Genomic DNA, 19,072 nt, shown 5'->3' with positions numbered 1-19,072 from the left:
ATCCCGAAAGGTAACGGCATACAGGAGATTGCATTATACATTTTTCTCCTCTGTAACAAAATACCCGATAAGAGCTACTTAAGGGAGGAAGGATTCATTGGCTTCAGCCGGACAGCCACAGGCAGGGAGCAGAGACCTCTGGTGCTCAGTCACCTTCCTGCCCACACATACATTCTGCATGGGACCTCAGTCCGTGGAAGGGTGCCACCTGTGGTTAGTGTAGGCCTTCCTAGCCTCATTGAGCAAATCTAGAAACTCACTTACAGATATGCCCAGAACTTCATCTCCTACATAATTCTAGATCTCACCCGGTTGAGGCTCAATACTAATCATCACATAGGCCTTAAAAACTTTTGAGAAAAGAATGAAAGTTTCAGTAAAGCATCCAGCACACAGTAGGTACTCGGACTCTGGCTATACTATTACTGATCCCTAAGAAACCTCTACTGTGTCCTCTCCCCTCCCCTCCCTCTTTCCCTTCCTCTCCCTGTCTCTGTCTCCCTGTCTCTCTATCTCTCTGTCTGCCTCTGTCTCTCTCTCTCTGTCTCTCTCTCTCTCTGTCTCTGTCTCTCTCTGTCTCTCTGTCTGCCTCTGTCTCTCTCTCTCTCTCTCTGTCTCTCTCTGTCTCTCTCATTCTCAGCACTTAGTGGGTCGTTTTGTCTTGGATGGATTTACTACTGTGACTGAGGATCCCCAGCCTGGATACCTCGGCTGTTCACAGCAGGCTGGGCAGGTGAGACCTTGAGGTCAGGTAGCTCAGTGTGAGCTCAGCTGGGGCAGGCAGCTCTTAGGATTTCTCTTCTAGACCCGTCCTCTGAATGGCGACCTCACTGCACAGCTCTCGAGATGTTTCTCAAGATAGGTTCATCCTGAGCTTTGCTGGCAGCTTTGGGGCTGGACACACCTAGAAAGGGAAATGGAATCCTCACATTAGCCAGCACCCCTGGCAGTAATGGCAGAGTCTCAGCTTGGAAAGGGGTATTGCCCTGTGGAGATGGGCAAGTCATTATTACCTGGCTATTGTTTTCACTTTTTGAATTTTATTTATTGTATGTGTCTGGGCATTCAGTCGGCTTGTTCGTTTTTTTTGTTTTGTTTTGTTTTGTTGGTTTTTTTTTTTTTTCTTTTTTTGCGTCAAGTGTGTGCCTGGTCCCCACAGAGGCCGGAAGACAGTGTCAGAGCCTCTGGAACTGGAGCTACAGATGGTTGTGAGCCACGAGGTAGTGCTGGGAATGGAATCCAGGTCCTCTGGCACAGCCATCTCTCCAACCCTGTCTGGACATTGTTATTCTAGGTGACACCTGCGGGTTGGCTGTATGGCTCAGGGTGCTCTCGGAGCTCACAAAGCTGGGCTTTGATCCTTAGCACCACATAACACTCCAGCCGGCCAGCCGTGATGTAATCCCAGCACTTGTGAGATGAGACAGAAAGATCAGAAGTTCAACGCTATCCCTGGCTATACAGTGAATCTGAGGCTAGACTGGAATACCTGAGACTCCATCTTTATTTTAAAAAAAAAAAAAAAAAGCCAGACCTGGTGGTGCATATCTTTAATCCCAGCACTTGGGAGGCAGAGGCAGGCGGATTTCTCACTTTGAAGCCAGCCTAATCTACAGAGAGAGTTACAGGACAGCCAGGGCTACACAGAGAAACCCTGTCTGGAAAATATGTGTATCTTAAGAAAATAGAGTACAATTTACACACATACAAAGATAGTTGGTTCTGCTTGCAATAACAGTGAAACATGAAAAACCTTGAAATAGCCAACAACTTCTGTATTTTTGTTTTGGGCGTACTGAAGATCTGCCAACTCCAGGATCCTTCCTGTAACAGGCAAGAGCTGAGCTCCGCCTCCAGCCCTGTCATTCATCTGTGCCTGGGAATTAATTTACAGAGATGATGTCAGTGAGGCCTGTGCTGTAGAGAAGTTTATAACTCACAGTGCCCCCCATGTCCCCCACCCCCACCCCGGATGTTTCTGTGGGGAAGCGCAGGGCAGGTCAATAAGAGGAGAGGAGAGGGTGGCCCAGAGGCTTGACCATGGTGGTTTCTGTGGGAAGGCATCTGGGAGTGAAGGCAGCAAGTGCTAACAAGGTTAGGGCCTCGATAACCATCACCTGAGTCCTGTAGGCGGCTCGGCTCTCTGAGTGCTCTGTATCTGGCCTGGGGCAACTAGGGCAGGGGAGATGCTAAGATGGAACCCGAAGGTCAGAGAGCAGGACTGGAGATAAAGGCCTGTGGCTGTCAGGCTGGGATGTGGAAGAATGCTCTGTGAATTAGCCAGCCAGCCTGGGGGCAGCAGCCTCCCTTGGGTTAGCAGATGCTCAGATGTCAAAGGAAATAGAATGCAGTATGCTTGTCCATAGCTGTATCCCAACGGCAGGAGAATCACACTGAGTTTGATGCCAGCCTGGATTATATAATGTGTTCAAGGCCATCTGTGCCCATTCCATCATCATCATCATCATCATAATAATAATAAATAGTTTTAAAAATAACTTAAGCTGGGTATGGTGGTACATGTCTTTAATTCCAACACTTGGGAGGCAGAGAGGCAAGGAGACCTCTGTGAGTTCAAGGGCAGCCTGCTCTATGGAGCTAGCTCTAGGACAGCCAGGGCTGCTCCTGCACACACACACACACACACACACACACAATGTTCATGTGCATATGTTGTGCGCCTGTGTCTTCAAAGGCCAGAAGAGGGTTCTGGATCCCCTGGAGCTGGAATTACACATGGTTGTGAACTGCCCCATGTAGGTGCTGGGAACCAAAATTAGTTCTGTCCGTAGCAAGAGCAGGAAATAGCCAGGCATGGTAGCTTTTTATCCTAGTGCCCAGGAGGCAGAGGCAGGCGGATCTCTGAGTTCAAGGCCAGCCTGGGCTACAGAGTGAGTTCTAAGGCAGTCACACAGAGAAACCCTGTCTCAAAAATAAATTGAAAATAAAATAAAAAAGAACAGAAAATAGTTTCAGCTGCTGAGCCCTTTCTGTCTTCTCTCTTTCTGTACTGCAGGTTAAACTCAGGCCTTGTATGCTCTGCAAATTCTCTACCACTGAACTGAACCCACAGGCTCCGGACTCATTTCCTTACATCTATTTTTGTATATATTATCTTATTGTTTTGTTTTGTTTTGTTTTTGAGACAGGATCCCACCATATAGCTCTGGCTGACCTTAAACTCACAGCAATGCTCCTGTTACAACCTCTGGAGTGCTGGGATTATAGGCATAAGTCACCAAGTTCTTGGAGTTTATACCGTGTGTATGTGTGTGTGTGTGGGGGGGGTGCATGTACACATATGGGCACTTGTGTGTGGAGACCAGGTGTCATCCTCTTCAGCTGCTCCCTTCTTCCTTTTTTAAGATTAAAAAACATTACATGCATGGGTGTATTGCTTGCATATGTGTCTATGCGTCACGTGTGTATTGTACCCAGGAAGGCTAAAAGTGGGAGTGAGGCACCCTGAAATTCGAGTTGCATATGGTTGGTAGCTGTCATGTGGGTGCTGGGAGTTAAACTCAGGTCCTCTGAAAGAGCAGCCAGTGTTCTCAACCCCTGGGCGGTCTCTCCAGTCCCTCCGCTCTATTTCTTAAGACAGGGTTTCTTGCTGAAAGTGATGCTAAGTGCTTAAGCCAGATTGGTCCCTGGGATGTGCCCGTCTCCACCCCCACCCCATGCTGGAAACATATGCCAACTGTTTACATCTATGCTAGAAATTCCAACCGTGGTCCTCATGTTTCTGAGACAGGCACTTTATTACCGAGTCTCATCAGCTCTATCGCCTTAGCTCCGGCTTCTGCTTTAATGGAGACAAACAGGGCAGAACTGGCACTGAAGAACTAGAAGCTCCAGGAAGCCTGGCATCTGCCCTGGAGTCCAGAGTATCGGCTGCTTAGAGTGTGTATTAAATTGTGTGTGTATGGGGTGGGGGTTGTGGGGTGTGGGGGTTAGGGGTTGGGAGTGGGAGGATCCAGCAGCCTTGGGGAGGATGGTGAGGCAGGCACTGGGGGTCAACAGAAAGCAAAGCTGTAGGAATGGTGAAGCGAGCTGGGAATCGGGGTTAGAAACACATGTGGCCTCTGTGGGGGAGGGGGAAGGGAGGGGGAGAGAGGGGGGAAGGGCAGGGTAGGGTGAGAAGGAGTTTAAAATAGGTGGCTTTTCAAGCAGGTGCCTAGGGAAGGAAGGGCTCTAACGTCACAGCTGCAAGGTTCACAGCCCAGAGCTCAGCTCTGGCAGAGCGGCCCTCAGACAAGAGGCACTCAGGCCTGGAGGCTGAGGGTCGGGGCCTGAGGCCCAGGACAGGTGGGGAGCTACCCAGCCTGGCTGCCTCCCCGAAGGCTTCCTCCCCAATGTTCATGTGGCATATGTTGTGTGCATGTGTCTTCAAAGGCCAGAAGAGGGTATTGGATTCCTCCGGTATTGGCTGCCCTCACGTGATAGCATGATAGTGACCTGTGATGTGGGGGCATGGGAGGCAGGGATTGGACGACCACTGCCAGGTGAGTCTGCGCATCCTAGGTGACCTCACTGCGCTCCTCAGCGCAGGCCTCAGGCCCCCTCACATCTGCTTGCAGCTGGGCGGCCACCTGTCCCTCTTTCCCATACCTTCCCTCCCAGCAAGGACTCTCCATCTTCCAAGCCTTGGGACACCGAGTACTTGACTCGCTCCATTTCTCCCTCACCCCATCTCTTTCTTCCTTCCTCTTCTTCACTTCCTGATAGGTCTCACTGTGTAGCTTGTCTCAGCATCCGCAGGTGCTGGGTTACAGGTGTGTACCCACGATGTTCTCCTGGCTTTTCAAAGTTTTGTTTGTTTTTCTTCAAGACAGGGTTTCTCTGTGTAGCCCTGACTGAACCAGAACTTGCTTTGTAGACCAGGCTGGTCTCGAATCTGGAGATCTGCCTGCTTCTGCCTCTGGAGTGCTGGGATTAAAAGCAGGTACCACCACTTGGCCTATTCAAAGTTCTTGATGAATTTCACTCAGGATGAGGGCACCTGGCCTGGCCCATCATGAAACATGGGCCCCAGCCTGGCTGTCTGCAGAGACTGTATCCCATACCATGACTTAAGACAATCACCCTGCTGTGCGTGTGTCTCCTTCATCCTCATCTCCTTCATCCTCATCAGCATAAGGTGCTATGGTCCCCACTTACAAAGTGAGGCCTGGGATGAGTCCTGCCTTGTCCAGGTGCTGAATGGTGGGGCTGGAGAAGTGGGCAGGAGCCAGGACATCCGCATTTAGCCCAAAGACAACAGGGGGTCGCTGAAGGTTTTAGATAGAGAGATAAGATGATCAGACTTGGGCAGAGTGGGCAAGAGAAGGCTATTGTTCAATTTCTGTTGTCCTGGGTGATCAGGAGGGAGATGTCACCTGGATAAACATGGAGTCGGAGTTGTGACCAGCGCTGGGATTGGGGTCCTGGGATGAGATGACCAGACTGATTTGGGCAAGGAGTCCATAGAGGAGGCCCACGTTGCCTAGCACAGTGGTTGCATACCCCTAGGCATGCTTCTTGGCTCTTCCCGGTCTCCAGTTCATCATCTGTGAAATGGGCTCACTCACAGCCACAAGAGCTCAACACAAGAAGCAAAGGCACTTAGGCCAGGGCTGTGCAGCCTCAGGTACCCACCCGCCTGCATCAGGGGAAGTGATTTTTACTGTGCTTCCTTTAGCTCCTGGGACAGCTTCTGGTGGCCTGAGGACCTCCACTCCCTGCGCCTGCAGGAGACCAGCAGACTCAGCTAAGCGGTGCTCTGGGAAGCATCCCCATTTCCTGGCAGGGAGGGTGGGGATGGCAGCCCAGGGTGCAGGTGCTGCCTCTGGCCCCTCCCCAGCTATTTCCAGCCTATGTGCCGGAGGCCAGTGCAGGTGTGGGTGATGAGTCAGAGCCAGGCTCAGAGGACTATGCCTGGGGGCCTGATGTCATCACGGTCTCTCTCCTTGGTCTTTTCCAAGTGTGCATTCTTTGGGGGGAGGGACTGGGCCAGTGCCAGCCGGTCCCTGTCAGTGTCACCAAGAGGGCATGGGAACAGAGCCTTCCACATTCCCCAAAACCACCTCTGCTGTTGGCTGTGGATGGGGCAAGAACCATGTCCTGTTCCTGTCTAGTAGGACTCTGACAGGGTCTGGCACATAGTAGGGCTAGAGTAGACGTGCACTGGGTCAGTGAGCCAGTATTTGTACGGAATCACCAGTCTTGTTCCTGTGCACAGAATGTAGGTTTGATGATAGTCGGGGTTTAAGTGACTCTGGGCAGGGGACTTGGCCTCTTTGAACTTTTGTTTGTTGTGGAGGAAGTGGGCAGGGGGTACCTTAACAGCTCTGAGATTTGGGATACTATCATAGAGGACCACCACGGCAGGAGACATGTGAAGCAGCAACACAGTCAGCATTAGCCTGTCTGTAAACACTCCTCATTCCCATGCCCCCTCCCCCACGCAGTGGCCTAGATGACCAGGCCACAGTTGAGTAGAGGCTTTTGACATGGTAGACAAGGACTTGAATCTTGCTAAGGATGGAGCTCAGTTGGCAGAGTGTTCCTCTAGAACTCACAAAGCCCTGGGTTCAAGTCCCGAAACTATATAAACCAGACGTGGTCGCCTACACCTGTAATGCCAGCACTGGGGGGTGAGGATGGAGGGATCACAAGTTCAAGGTCATCGTGAGTCTGAAGCCAGGCTGAGCTATGTGGTCCTGGTTCAGATTAGAGATGGGGAAGGAAGCATGGTAAGGACTTGTGTGAAAAGCATCCAGGACGGGGTCTGGGCACGGAGGCAGCTACAGGTAACATACAAAAAAAAAAACAGGCTTAGAACTAAGATGCCGGTCCGCTGGAACAGAAAGCACCTTGGGAGGGAAGGGAGAGGCTGGGCTCTGAAAGTGACTTTGCTCCCGGCTGGCTGCATGTCCTTGGACAAGTCCTCCAACCTCTCTGGGCTCAAAGTCCCATCTGTGAACTCAAGGACTTGGGACACATGGCTCAATCATCCTCCCAGGAACTGTGACTAGACCCTGGGGAGCTGGCTCCTAAGCAAGCAGCCAGATGCTGACGGGCCTGAGGTGGCTTAGATGAACCCCTGTCAGTTCAAGTCATCGAAGGGGAGCTTGCCCTCACCCCAGTAAGTCAAGCTTCAGGTTGTTGAACCTGGAGCCTCTGCAGGCAGAGAGGAAATGCCAGAGGCAGGCAGGGGAGAAGTCAGCGGGAGGGTTCAGTCCCCTGCTCCCCTTAGCTGTCACCTGGCCTTAGTATGCACCTGTCCTCCGGGTGTGCCTTCAGGGCACTGTGAAGTACAGCCTCTTCCCCACCCCCCACCCCCCTGGATCCTGACAACATCTTCCCATGTAGGGTTTGGTTGGGCTCATTTCTTCCTGGGTCCCTCTTGGCAAGATCACTTGCTCCCAGTCAGCTCAGCAGTCTTTGGTATTGTTTTTGAAACAGGGTTTTTCTGTGAGGCCCTGGCTATCCTGGAATTCTCTCTGTAGACTAAGCTGGCATGGCACCCAGAGACCCACCTGCCTCAGCCTCCGGAGTTCTGGGACTAAAAGCGTGCGCCACGCCTGGCTTCCATTCAGGATTCTAAACTCTTAACTTGTAGCATATCTAAGGGGCTAAAAATAATCTCTTCATGTTTCAGAACCCAGAACATCTGGTGGCCTTCAGACGCATCCTCCTCAGCTCCCTTTCCTGCTCATGGACAGACACCAAACAACTAAACGGTTGTACAGTTTGACCGGTCCTGAAGTAGTGGGTTTTAAGAGCACAAGTAAGCAGGTCCAGGAAGGAGCCCATCAAGGTCCCCAGTATCCTGACCAGAGAAGACAGGAAGGAGGAGATTCTGACCGATGGAGACCCCCATCCAGCACAGGACCTTCCTGCCTGCTATCCCCTGAGCTCCCTACAAAACTCTTCATGTGCCTCAGTTTCCCAGGATGGCTTAAGAAGGAAGAGAACATTTCCACTCCACCATCTCGTCTCCCATGACCCTCAAAGACCTCAGCTTTTCTAGCCTGCTACTCCTGTTTCTGGCTTCTGAGCAGAAAGTCAGCCTTGAAACGGAGCAAGACCTGAGATGGAGCAAGGTTAGCCTGGCCCCAGGCTGTTCCGGTCCTGCTTGGGGGGGGTGTCAAGGCGACCCTATCTACCTGAATGTACCACTGGGCTATCCTGCACCCCAACCCTGAGATTCTCTCTCTCTCTCTCTCTCTCTCTCTCTCTCTCTCTCTCGCTCTCTCTCTCTCTCTCTCTCTCTCTCTCTTCCCCCTCCCTCCCAGAATTTCACTCTGTAGTCCAGAGTCCAGGTTGACCTGGAACATGTTCTTTTTTTTTTTTTAATATTTATTTATTTATTATATATAAGTACACTGTAGCTGTCTTCAGACACCAGAATAGGGTGTCAGATCTCTTTACGGATGGTTGTGAGCCACCATGTGGATGCTGGGATTTGAACTCATGACCTTTGGAAGAGCAGTTGGTGCTCTTAGCTGCTGAGCCATCTCTCCAGCCCCTGGAACTTGTTCTATTGCTCTGAACTCAGGGTGATCCTCCTGTCTCAGCTTGCTGAGTGTTAGAATTGCTGGAGTGAGCCCCTATGCTCAGTTCTTTTCTCTTAGACATATTTGTTGAGTAGCCTCTTATTTGTTCCAAGATATCATGGATCCAGACAGATAAATAAGACAACAGCCTTGTCCTCACTAGGGAATAAATAAACAAAAGAACAAGGCCTAGACAAATGGCTCAGCAGCTCAGAGTAAGAGCTGTTCTTACAGAAAATAAAGATATAAGTCTGACACCCAGCACCCAAATCAGAGGGCTCAGAATTACCAGCAACTCCATGGGATCTAATACCTCTGACCTCCATGGAGATCTCCCCACACATGGCATATGTATGTCACATACATGCACGCGCACGCGCGCATGCACCCACACACACACACACATATGAGTTAAAATATAATTAATTGCCAGGCGGTGGTGGTGCACGCCTGTAATCCCAGCACTCTGGGAGGCAGAGGCAGGCAGATTTCTGAGTTCGAGGCCAGCCTGGTCTACAGAGTGAGTTCTAGGACAGCCAGGGCTACACAGAGAAACCCTGTCTCGAAAAAACCAAATCCAAAGAAAACAAAACAAAAAAATATATATAATTAATTGAAAAGAACACTATTAATTCCTCTGGAGAAAGCAGGCAATAGGGCAGAGTGCAGTTTAGAGGAGAGGGCTCAGGCAGAAGTATGTAATCACAGTGCTGGTGTCCAGGCTGGAGAGGCGGCTCAGCAGTTTGCAGAACGCTGGCTGCTCTTCCAGAGGATGTGGGTTCGATTCCCAGAATCTGCATGGCGGCTTGCAGCTGTATGTAACTCTTGTTCCAGAGGCTCTAACGCCCTAATCTGTGCTCTGCAAGCACTGCATACATGCGCATAGACATACATGACATGCAGACAAACGCCCTTACATATAAAATAAAAAATAAGGTTAAAAAGAAAAAGAAAGCCCATAGTGCAGGTGTCAAGGGCTGTTTTGAGGCCAGTGCACAGTGCGCCAACGCCTAATGGACAAGCAGTTCTTTCCGTCCCGTCCAGAGGAGGCTGGTGGGGGAGGATTGAGATTGGGGAGAGGGGAATGAGGCATGCCCTTAGAGGGCTATCAGGCTAGGGCTACTATCTAAGCCTTGCTACATAGGAGAGTAGAGCAGGCAGGCCAAGAACTAAGGGATGGGCACGTTCAAAGGTCCAGTGTTTGCAGGTGGGACGGGGGTGTGGGGGGAGCGGGACAAGCCAAAAAGGAGTCCAAGGTTAGGGGTGAGGACAAGTAAGCCCAGAGGCTTGAACCTGATCCTGGGGTAACAGGGAGCCCTTGAGGGGTACTGAGCCGGGGAGTGACCCCTTCAGGTGGGTTTTAGACTCCCATTGTTATGCAGTCCAGGAGCTACAGGGCCTGGCCAGAGAGGTCAAGTGTGGAGAGAGGTCAGGCTGAGGCTGACCTCCCCCGGGGGAATCAAGAGTTTGGAAAGTTCTCCGTGTGGAATCAGAGATTGTAAACATCTAAAACTCTTTCAGCAGGCCAAGAGGGCTTGACTTGAAGCTGGAGGCCGTGGAGAGGAGGGGCAGCCCCAGACTTGAGCTAGAGGAAACCAGGTGGGGCCTGCCTGTACCTGTGGCAGAGCAGAAAGCCGGGGACCAGGCAGCGTAGTACTGCTAACAGATTTTCTTGTGACTCAAGGTGACTCCGACTGGAGGCTGCCGTGGCCTATTGCCATGGGTAGTGGGGACTTTTAGGGGCAGGACCCTGTGGTTAGAATCTTTTGACTCTTCAAAATTTGCGGTGAACTGTAACCCTTTGAAGGACAATATGAAGAGGCAGGGCCTGTAGGAGGTGATTAGGCCAAGGGACCCCACCTACACAGATAACTTTACAGTCAGAGAAAGTAGGGATGAGAAAGCCTTAATTGGTGAAGTGCCGGTTTATGGGAGACCCCGTCAAGGTGGATGATGTACCTGAGGACATCTGAGCATCGACCTTTGACCTCTACACACATGCACCTGCACACACACCAACACCTGTGTGTGTGCCCACACAAATATATTTTAAAATAAATACAAGTGAGGCAGGACACTATTTGGGCCCTGGAAGCAGAAACCAGACCCTCGCCAGATACTTTGTCTGCCGGGCCAGGGCCCAGCCTCCACAACTGGGATAAAATAAACTTCTTTGGCTTATTAATTATCCAATCACACAAACTGACTGAGACAGTCTCCATTGTGGCAATTCTTGCACCCAGTAGGCAAAGCCTAGCAGCACACAGTAGGTGCTTATGCAAATGTCCTCTGGGAGAAGACTTTAGCCTTCTCTAATGGCTATACCCTGTGATGCTGAGACAGGCTTGTAGGCACTTAATTCCTGGGTAGAACTCCCATCGGGCTGAGAGCAGCAGGCCCTGAAGTAAGACCATCAGACCAGACACACGGGCCCTTCTCAGTTGCCACCAGCCTTATCCCCCACTCTGAATTCTCTGCCAGCTCTAGCACTCTCTCTCCCTCCTCTTCCCTTTTCTCCTTACCCCTGACTCCTCCCTCCCTTCTTCTTTCCCAAGGCTTGGCTCCCAATCTTGGCAAAGCCCAGACTTGCTTTAGAAGTCACCAAAGTAGCTCAGCCTCTAGCTTTCTTTCTTTTTTTCTTTTTTTGGTTTTTTGGATTTTTTTTTTTTTTTCGAGACAGGGTTTCTCTGTATAGCCCTGGCTGTCCTGGAACTCACTCTGTAGACCAGGCTGGCCTCGAACTCAGAAATCCACCTGCCTCGGCCTCCCAGAGTCCTGGGATTACAGATGTGTGCCACCACTGCCCAGCAGCCTCTAGCTTTCTACTGCATTCCTTTGAGCCCCCCCCCCCCCAGCTGTTGGCTATTACTACCTCTCAGTTCCTATTACCTTGTAGACACAGAATGTACACCTGCACACACTAAATGAACGAGCCAGGTGCAGGGGTGCACACCATTAACCCCAGCATCTGGGAGGCAGAGGCAGGCAGATCTTGAGCCTGGCTTGGTTACAGAGCCTTAGAAAAACTAGAGGGGGCAGGGGGCAGGGGGCAGGGAGAGGGAAGGGTGTCTGGGGTGTGGTTCAATGGTAAAATTCCTTCTTTTTTTCTTTTTTTTTGGGGGGGGGTTCGAGACAGGGTCTCTGTGTAGCCTTGGCTATCCTGGAACTCACTCTGTAGATCAGGCTGGCCTTGAACTCAGAAATCCACCTGCCTCTGCCTCCCAAGTGCTGGGATTAAAGGCATGCACCACCACTGCCTAGTGATAAAGTTCCTTCTTAACAGCCCAAATTCTAGCCCTCAACCCCAGCAGTAAGGAAACAGGACTATTCCTTGGCTGGGGTTTAGGGCAGCCCCCCAATTTTCTGTCCTCTATTGAAAAGCTTCCCTTGAGCTGCAACCGGAGGGTGAGGAGGTGACCTTCCTTGCAGGTGCGGTGGGCATAGCCAGGGAACACCTGGGGGGGTGCCCACCCGCAAGCCTTGTTTTCTTCAATAAGCAAATCCATATGTAATCCTTGGGTTATTAGCCATGCCCTATTAATTTCTGCATTCACTAGATCAGGCCCCTACTGTGCAGGCAGCCGGGCTCCCAGGCCCTGGGGACGGATGAGGAATGAAAGTGACTCTGAGGCCTGGCACCCTACGGAGAAGGGCTCAGCTGAGGCCTGCAAACCGTCCCCCAGCTTGGATCCCTGGGGAATCCAAACAACCCCACCCCCACCCTCCAGGTTCCGGCATCCCGGGGCAGTCTTCCTTCAGCTACTGCTGGACCAGCTTCCAGAGACCAGGCTTCCTGCCTGTCCCTCCCCCCACCCACCTGGGCACAGAGGGTCTTTCATCCATTGTCCCCGTTTCCTGCCTCTCCAGCTCCAGCTGCTGGCCGGGACCCTGCAGGCTCGCTCTTGACAGGCCCCGCTTTCACCAGCACACCCCAGGGAGCAAGGAGGGGAGTGGTCTGGTGGGGGGGGGGGCTGGAACTTTGTAACAAGGAAGAGTTTCCTGTCCCTAAGAGGTATGCGATCCCAGAGGATGGGAACTGGGCCTGTCCCCAGAGCACCCCATGTTGAGGGTGGCCGTGACGAATGACCCCTAACACACAGGCTTCCTGTCATCTGGGTTCAACATCTTCCCTGGCCTGGTTGATGGTGTGTCAAGGAGCTTGCCTGCCGTCTCTAACTGTCAGCGGGGTGAGTCAGGCCAGTTCTAGTCTCTCCGGGGCTCATTTGACAGATGCCATAACCAAGCAGAATTGTGAAAGCGAACGCCGTCTTGTTGGATTGAGGACCAGAAAACAGCATCCAAGGAAAAGGAGCTTCTCCAGGCTAATGGCTGAGCGGGTAAGGGTGCCCGCCACCAATCCTGACAACCTGAGTTTGGTCTCTGGAACCCACGTAGTGGAAAGAGAAAACCAATCCCTGAAAGTTATCCTCTGAGCTGTGCATGGGTGCTGTGGAGTGCCTGTTCCCACGTAAAACAAATAACTGTGAACCGGCCTTGGTGAATCAGAACTTTTAGTCCCAGTACTCAGGAAGAAGATGCAGGTGGATGGATCCCTGTAGGTTTGAAGCTAGCCTGCCTGGTCTACAGAGTGAGACCCTGTCTCCAAAATCAAAACAAAACAAAAAGCAATGCTTTCCCCCTTCAGGCTGATCTTCTCTCCAAAGCATGAAGATGATGCGTGGGAACCTGTTCAGAGATGCTTGATGAAGCACCTACTGTGTGCCCTGCTCTCTGCCAGGCGTGGGAAGGAGCTGCAAACCCAAGTTCTTGTTTAAAAGGCTGACAAGCAAGTAGAGAAGTCACAGTCAGCTGTGACAGTCAAGCACACCAGCTGAGACAGCGGCCCTGGAGCCAGCCTGTCTGCGTCTGTGTCTCAACTCTGACCCTCACTGTTCCTTAACTGAATGGTTAATATCGTCAATTTGACAGGATCTAAAATCACCCTAAACAAACCTCTGGACATGCCTGTGAGGGAGCTTCTAGATTCAGTTAGGGAGGTAGGAAGATCCACCCTGAATAGAAGCAGGAGTCTCAGACAAAATAAAAGGGTGGGGTGGGTGGAGTGGGGCGGAGAGGTAAGAGCACTGGCTGCTCTTGCAGAGGACCCAGTGCCCACATGACAGCTCACAACTGTCTGAGACTCCAGCTTCTGGGGACCCCATGCTTCTGCCTCTGAGAAAGAGCACTGTATTCATGCACACACACAGTCACACAGGGACATACACAAGCATCCATGTAGTTAAAATAAAAGGAAAGGCAGAGATGGGTGGGTATCTATGAGTTCCAGGTCAGCCAAGACTATGTAATGAGATCCTATCTCAAAAACAAGCAAACAGGGCTGAAGAGATGGCTCAGCGGTTAAGAGCACTGACTGCTCTTCCGAAGATCCTGAGTTCAAATCCCAGCAACCACATGGTGGCTCACAACGATCTCGTAATGAGATCAGATGCCCTCTTCTGGTGTGTCTGAAGACAGCTACAGTGTATTTACATATAATAATAAATAAATCTTTTTTTAAAAAAAGACAGGACTTCACTATGTAGCCTTGGCTGCCCTGGAACTTGCTTTGTAGACAGGCTGGTCTCGAACTCACGGAGACCCACCTGCCTCTGCCTGGGATTAACTGCACTGCACACAGCTGTGTGCCTATTTAAATTTAAACTTAAAAGCACTAGAGTCCTAAAGGCAGCTTATCTGTTCCCTTCCCATGTGGATGCAGTGAGTAAGTCTCCTCTCTGCCTTTCCCCATTATTTGTGATTATAATAGGTGGCCAAGTCTAGCTTTTCCTTTTTAAAATCTCTGGTTACAGGTTATAATGCCATAAGCAAGGGGGCTACAAACAAGATAAAACAAAGCAAAAAAACAAAAAACTCCAGCCTCGCTGGTTCCTGCATCTCTGAGCTCACTCTTGGGGCTGGGGACTGAGGAGAACCAACTCTCTGCTCCTGCGTGCGACCAGGAACTGCTGGAGCCTTCGGATACCGGGAACAAGACTGGGCAGGGTCCGAGCAGCTATTGGGAGGGCACTGAAAGAGTAATGCCTGGTAACTTTTCCTGTTCTGTGATAAAATACTCCGACATAAGCCCCTTAAGGAGAGTCCATCAGGGTGGGGAAACAGAGGCAGCAGGAGCTTGAAGAAGCCCCGGGGCTATACAGAGAAACTCTGTTGGGGGGGGGGGCGGGGGAGAGCTCCTGTGTTGTGTCCAGAAGACAGCAGGCCCGCAACGTGGCCCACGCCATTGATTCCAGCACTTGGCGGTGGGGGTGGGGGTGGGGGGGTGGGGCAGAGGCAAGCAGAACCCTGTGAGTTTGAGGGTCAGCCTGGGGTATAGAGCGAATTCCAGGACAGTCAGGGTTACAGGCGAGACCCTGTCTCAGGAAAAGAAGACAAGAAAGGAAGACAGCAGTGCGTATCCCTTGGCTTTCTCCTTTCGACCCACTCCGGGATCCTAGCCCAGAAAATGGTACCTAATTAACTAATGAAGACGGCAATCCCCACAAGCATGCTGGGAGACCATTTCCCAGAGGATTTTAGGTCTCATCAGACTGCCGATTAATTGAGACTAATTGTCATAGATGCGGAGTCGGTTGGAGCTGGGCGGGGCCTGAGCACGGTACGGGGTGGGTACTAGAAACATCGCCCTGCACTGAGAGGGCACTGAAGGAGTGGTGGATTCTCGCCTCAGGCTCTGCAATCCTACAGCAGGTGCTGGGGCCTGAAACCCGGTGTCTCAGTCCAACACACCCGCAGCACCTGTGGTTTTATTTCTAGAACGCACTCGTAAGTTCTCAGTCTTTCTTTTGGTCCTTACACATCCCAGTCCAGTCTGAGAACTGGGTCAGCCACTGTTTCCTCTCGGCTTTCGAGCAATGCCGGACCCTGAGCGTAGCTCCAGCCAGTCCCCTCTGTGGAGTGCCTGCAGTGTCCCCCAACACACACCTCACAGAACCCCGCTCTCGCCATCTGTCATCTGTCGATCTCTAATGAGGAGAGTTATTTTTAGGCAGGTGAAAGTACCCTAGCCTCTCACAGACGAGTTTCCACTCCTGCTTGCCTCTACCACAACCTGATTTCCTGTGGTTGTGGAGGCTGCCATCCTGGTTAGCTTTGCAAGAGATAAACCAAGCAACCCCCCCCCACCCCCATCCTCTATCCTTCATAAGAAATGGGAGGCAGTACAAGCCTCTGGCAAACAGTGGGAAGATGGGTGAAGCTCTCTGTTCCTCACTTGCTGTGAGACCCGGGGTTTGTCACTTTCCCTCTCTGAGCTTCTGTCACCCATATGTAAAAGCTGAGGGTTCAACTGTTAATGGCCTCAGACAGATAAGATTTGCATGGAACTATGAGCTGCTGAGTCCTTTCCATCCCTGGGAATCAATTCTTTCTATGAATGAAATATAGCTGGTGTCGCCTATAGTACATATGCAAATCTATGCAAATTAGAATGGACGCTAAGACACTGGCTCCCGGGAGGATGCACACTTAGCTTACGTCTTCATAATGTTCAGGGATCTCTCCCTACTCAGCCCCACAGAGAGGAGATAAGCCCAGAGAGGGACCCTGACTTGTTCAAGGTCACACAGGGAAACTCTGGCAAAGCCATTTGTAAGCAGGTTTCCGGTTTGTATGCTCTGCCTGCTGTTTGGTTCCGGCCTGGGACTGGCACCTCTCTGGACTGGAGAGAGCCTGCTGGAGTAGGCTCTGTTGGTGCATGGATAGGTGGATAGGTGGCTTCCAGGGAGGTCGTGACAAGCGTCGACGGGAAAGTTCAGCCTGCTTGCAGGTCTTGCCCCAGTCACCCTTTCCTCTGTACAACCAGGTCACCCCTTATCTCTTTCCTCTGCTGCAGGACAGTGAAAAGCCACCACAGATAGATAGCTGGGCGTCAAACCCATGAAGGAAACATCCATTTTAAGAACATGACCTTCTAGGACTGGAGAGATGGCTCAGCAGTTAAGAGCACTGACTGCTCTTCCAAAGGTCCTGAGTTCAAATCCCAGCAACCACATGGTGGCTCACAACTATACAGAACAAGATCTGACACCCTCTTTTGGTGTCAGATCACCAGTTGTCTGAAGACAGCTACAGTGTACTTACATATAACAAATGAATAAATCTTTTTTAAAAAAGTGACATTGGGCTTGGAGAGGTGGTTCAGCAGTTAAGATTACCAGTTGCTCTTCCAGAGGACCCAGGTTCTATTCCCAGACCCCACATGGCAGCTGACGGGCATCTGTAACTCTACTTCCATGGGATCTAATGCTGTCTTCTGAGCTCCACAGGCATTAAACATGCATGCACATACATGCAGGCAAAGCACTCACACATGAAAATAAAATGAATAAACTCAATTTAAAAAATTAAAATTTAAAATTTAAAAAACAAGAATGTGAATTTCGTTCTGAAGGCAATGGGGAGCTATAGAGAGGCTTGGTCTGATGTTCAGGATAAGCCTGCATCAGGGGGACTCGACCAGGCGATGGGGCCAAGGGTCCCACGATGATTAAAGTGGGCAAACTGGATACACCATGGAGGTCTCTTTCATCCAGTGGGGAGAGGAACCACGGCTTATCCTCTCTGCCCGTCTGTCCCCAGGCTGGTGCCCAAACAGAAGGGAATGTTAAGGTCACCGGGGCAGCAGCCAGCCGGGAATCCAGGGCAGAGGCAGCTACAGCGAGTCCTCCAGGGCCCTTTAATCTGTTCTTCTGATTTGTTAAAGAAAGAACTGAGGGAACCACAGGTCAAGGATTTCTCAAACATTTACTTAGTACCCACTAGGGCAAAGTACTCTTGCCGGGGAGGAATGCACTCCAAGGCTGCTGCGTTTTCCTTTGGTTCTGGGGGTTGAGTCTGGGTGGCACATAAGCGCCAAGGCCATATTTTCTGACTTCTCAAACATGGGCCACGTGACTCACGTGGACTTTCTCAGACCCAAGTTTTGTTTGTAGAAGAGCCCTTTAACAACCTGAGTTCCGGGTCAAGTTGTGTCCTCCAAAAGATCTGAGGAGGACCTACTGACCACCCCTGCCCCCCCCCCCCAGCACCTCAGATGCTAGATCTGAGGAGGACCTACTGACCCCTCCCCCAGCACCTCAGCCGTTAGCCTTCATCGGAAGAAAGGCTGATGCAGACGTAGCTGTTAAGGTGAGGTCAGGCTGGCATGGCGCCCAGCTGGGAGGGCACTTGCCTCACGTATCCCTGGGTTCAATCCTCAACACTGCATAAAAAACCATGCGGTGGAACATGCTTGTAGTCCCAGTACAAGAGAATCAAGGTGATCCTTGGCTACATAGTGTTTTTGAGAGCTTTGGCTACATAAGACTCTGTCTCAAGAAAGAAAGAAAGAAAGAAAGAAAGAAAGAAAGAAAGAAAGAAAGAAAGAAAGAAAGAAAGAAAGAAAGAAAGAAAGAAAGGGGAGGGAGGAAGGAAGAAAGATGAAGGAAGGAAGGAAGGAAGGAAGGAAGGAAGGAAGAAAAAAAGAAAGGAAAGAAAGACAGAGAGATGTATAGGTGTGGGGTGGGGCCTTAACCCAACATGGCTGTTCTCATCCTATAAAGGGGAAGGAGACACAGAGTGAAGGACTTGTATTGCCAGAGGAGAACATTGGATAGAAGGAGCTGCAGGCTCAGGGATGCCCAGGCTGCCTGTAAAAGCAGGAAGCATCAAAGAGCGACCCAGCAGAGTACACTGAAGACATCCTCAGACCCTCAGTTTAATCTCTGAGTCCTCAGAGCTGGGAGGGAAAAAGTTCAGCTATGAGTCAGCCAGATAAACTCATCAGGGAAAGGCACCTGCTGGCAAGCCTGAATACCTGAGTTCGATCCCCAGGTTCCCATGGAGGGAGGCAAAAATAGATTTCTGTACGTTGTCCTCTGACCTCTACTCAAGCACCTTTGCCTCCTGTGTGCACCCTTCCCACAATTAAAAGAAAAAGTAAATAATTTTATTTGGGTTGTTGTTGTTGTTGTTGTTTTGAGGCGGGGTCTCTGTGTAGCCCTGGCTCTCTTTGGAACTCACTCTGCAGACCAGGCTGGCCTCAGACTCAGAGATCTGCCTGCCTCTGTCTCCTGAGTGCTGGGATTAAAGGCGTGAGCAGCTGCTGCCACCTCGGCTGTTACCACCACCACCACCTCATCCCCCCTCCCCCATTGTGTAATTTGTTTGTATTTTAGAAACACACTTCAGCTTTTGGGCACCTGTCTGTGGTCACAACAGCCCAGGAAGCAAATATGGCATCAACATAAAATCACTTGTCACTTGAGTTCCATCTGGTTCTCAACTGGTCGTGGGCCCAAGGGTCTCCCAGGACAAAAGCACAGAAGTTCCACTGAGTTCCGAGGCCTGGGTGGCTCTGAGGGGCTCTGCCTGGGTCTGACTGCTCTCCTCTCAGCCTTTTCCCTGCCCACCCCCCACTCCTTCCACTCCCCCCACCCCGTGTTTCAGCTCCACTCAATGGCTAACCATTGTCCTCCCCACCGGATGTTCCCTTGCATCCCTTCCTGCCCAGCACCTGTTCCCTTCCTCCCTGGGTG

General features: G+C 51.1%; 1 long non-coding RNA gene across 2 annotated transcripts; it reads left to right on the top strand.

The window, feature by feature from the left end:
* Positions 1 to 4,167: 4,167 nt before the first annotated feature.
* LOC127681482 (uncharacterized) lies at positions 4,168 to 14,643 on the top strand. 2 transcript variants are annotated; one of them, XR_007977126.1, is made up of 4 exons: positions 4,168 to 4,502; positions 7,640 to 8,084; positions 12,768 to 12,874; positions 13,183 to 14,642. It is a non-coding gene; the product is annotated as an uncharacterized LOC127681482 (long non-coding RNA). The 2 variants fall into 2 exon arrangements; XR_007977125.1 differs by having other exon boundaries at positions 4,169 to 4,502; positions 12,768 to 14,643.
* Positions 14,644 to 19,072: the final 4,429 nt, after the last annotated feature.

The sequence above is a fragment of the Apodemus sylvaticus genome, chromosome 3, assembly GCF_947179515.1.
Source record: "Apodemus sylvaticus chromosome 3, mApoSyl1.1, whole genome shotgun sequence".
NCBI lineage: Eukaryota > Metazoa > Chordata > Mammalia > Rodentia > Muridae > Apodemus > Apodemus sylvaticus.
The sequence above is the reverse complement of the archived record's forward strand: the minus strand, read 5'-3'. Positions and strand labels throughout refer to the sequence as shown.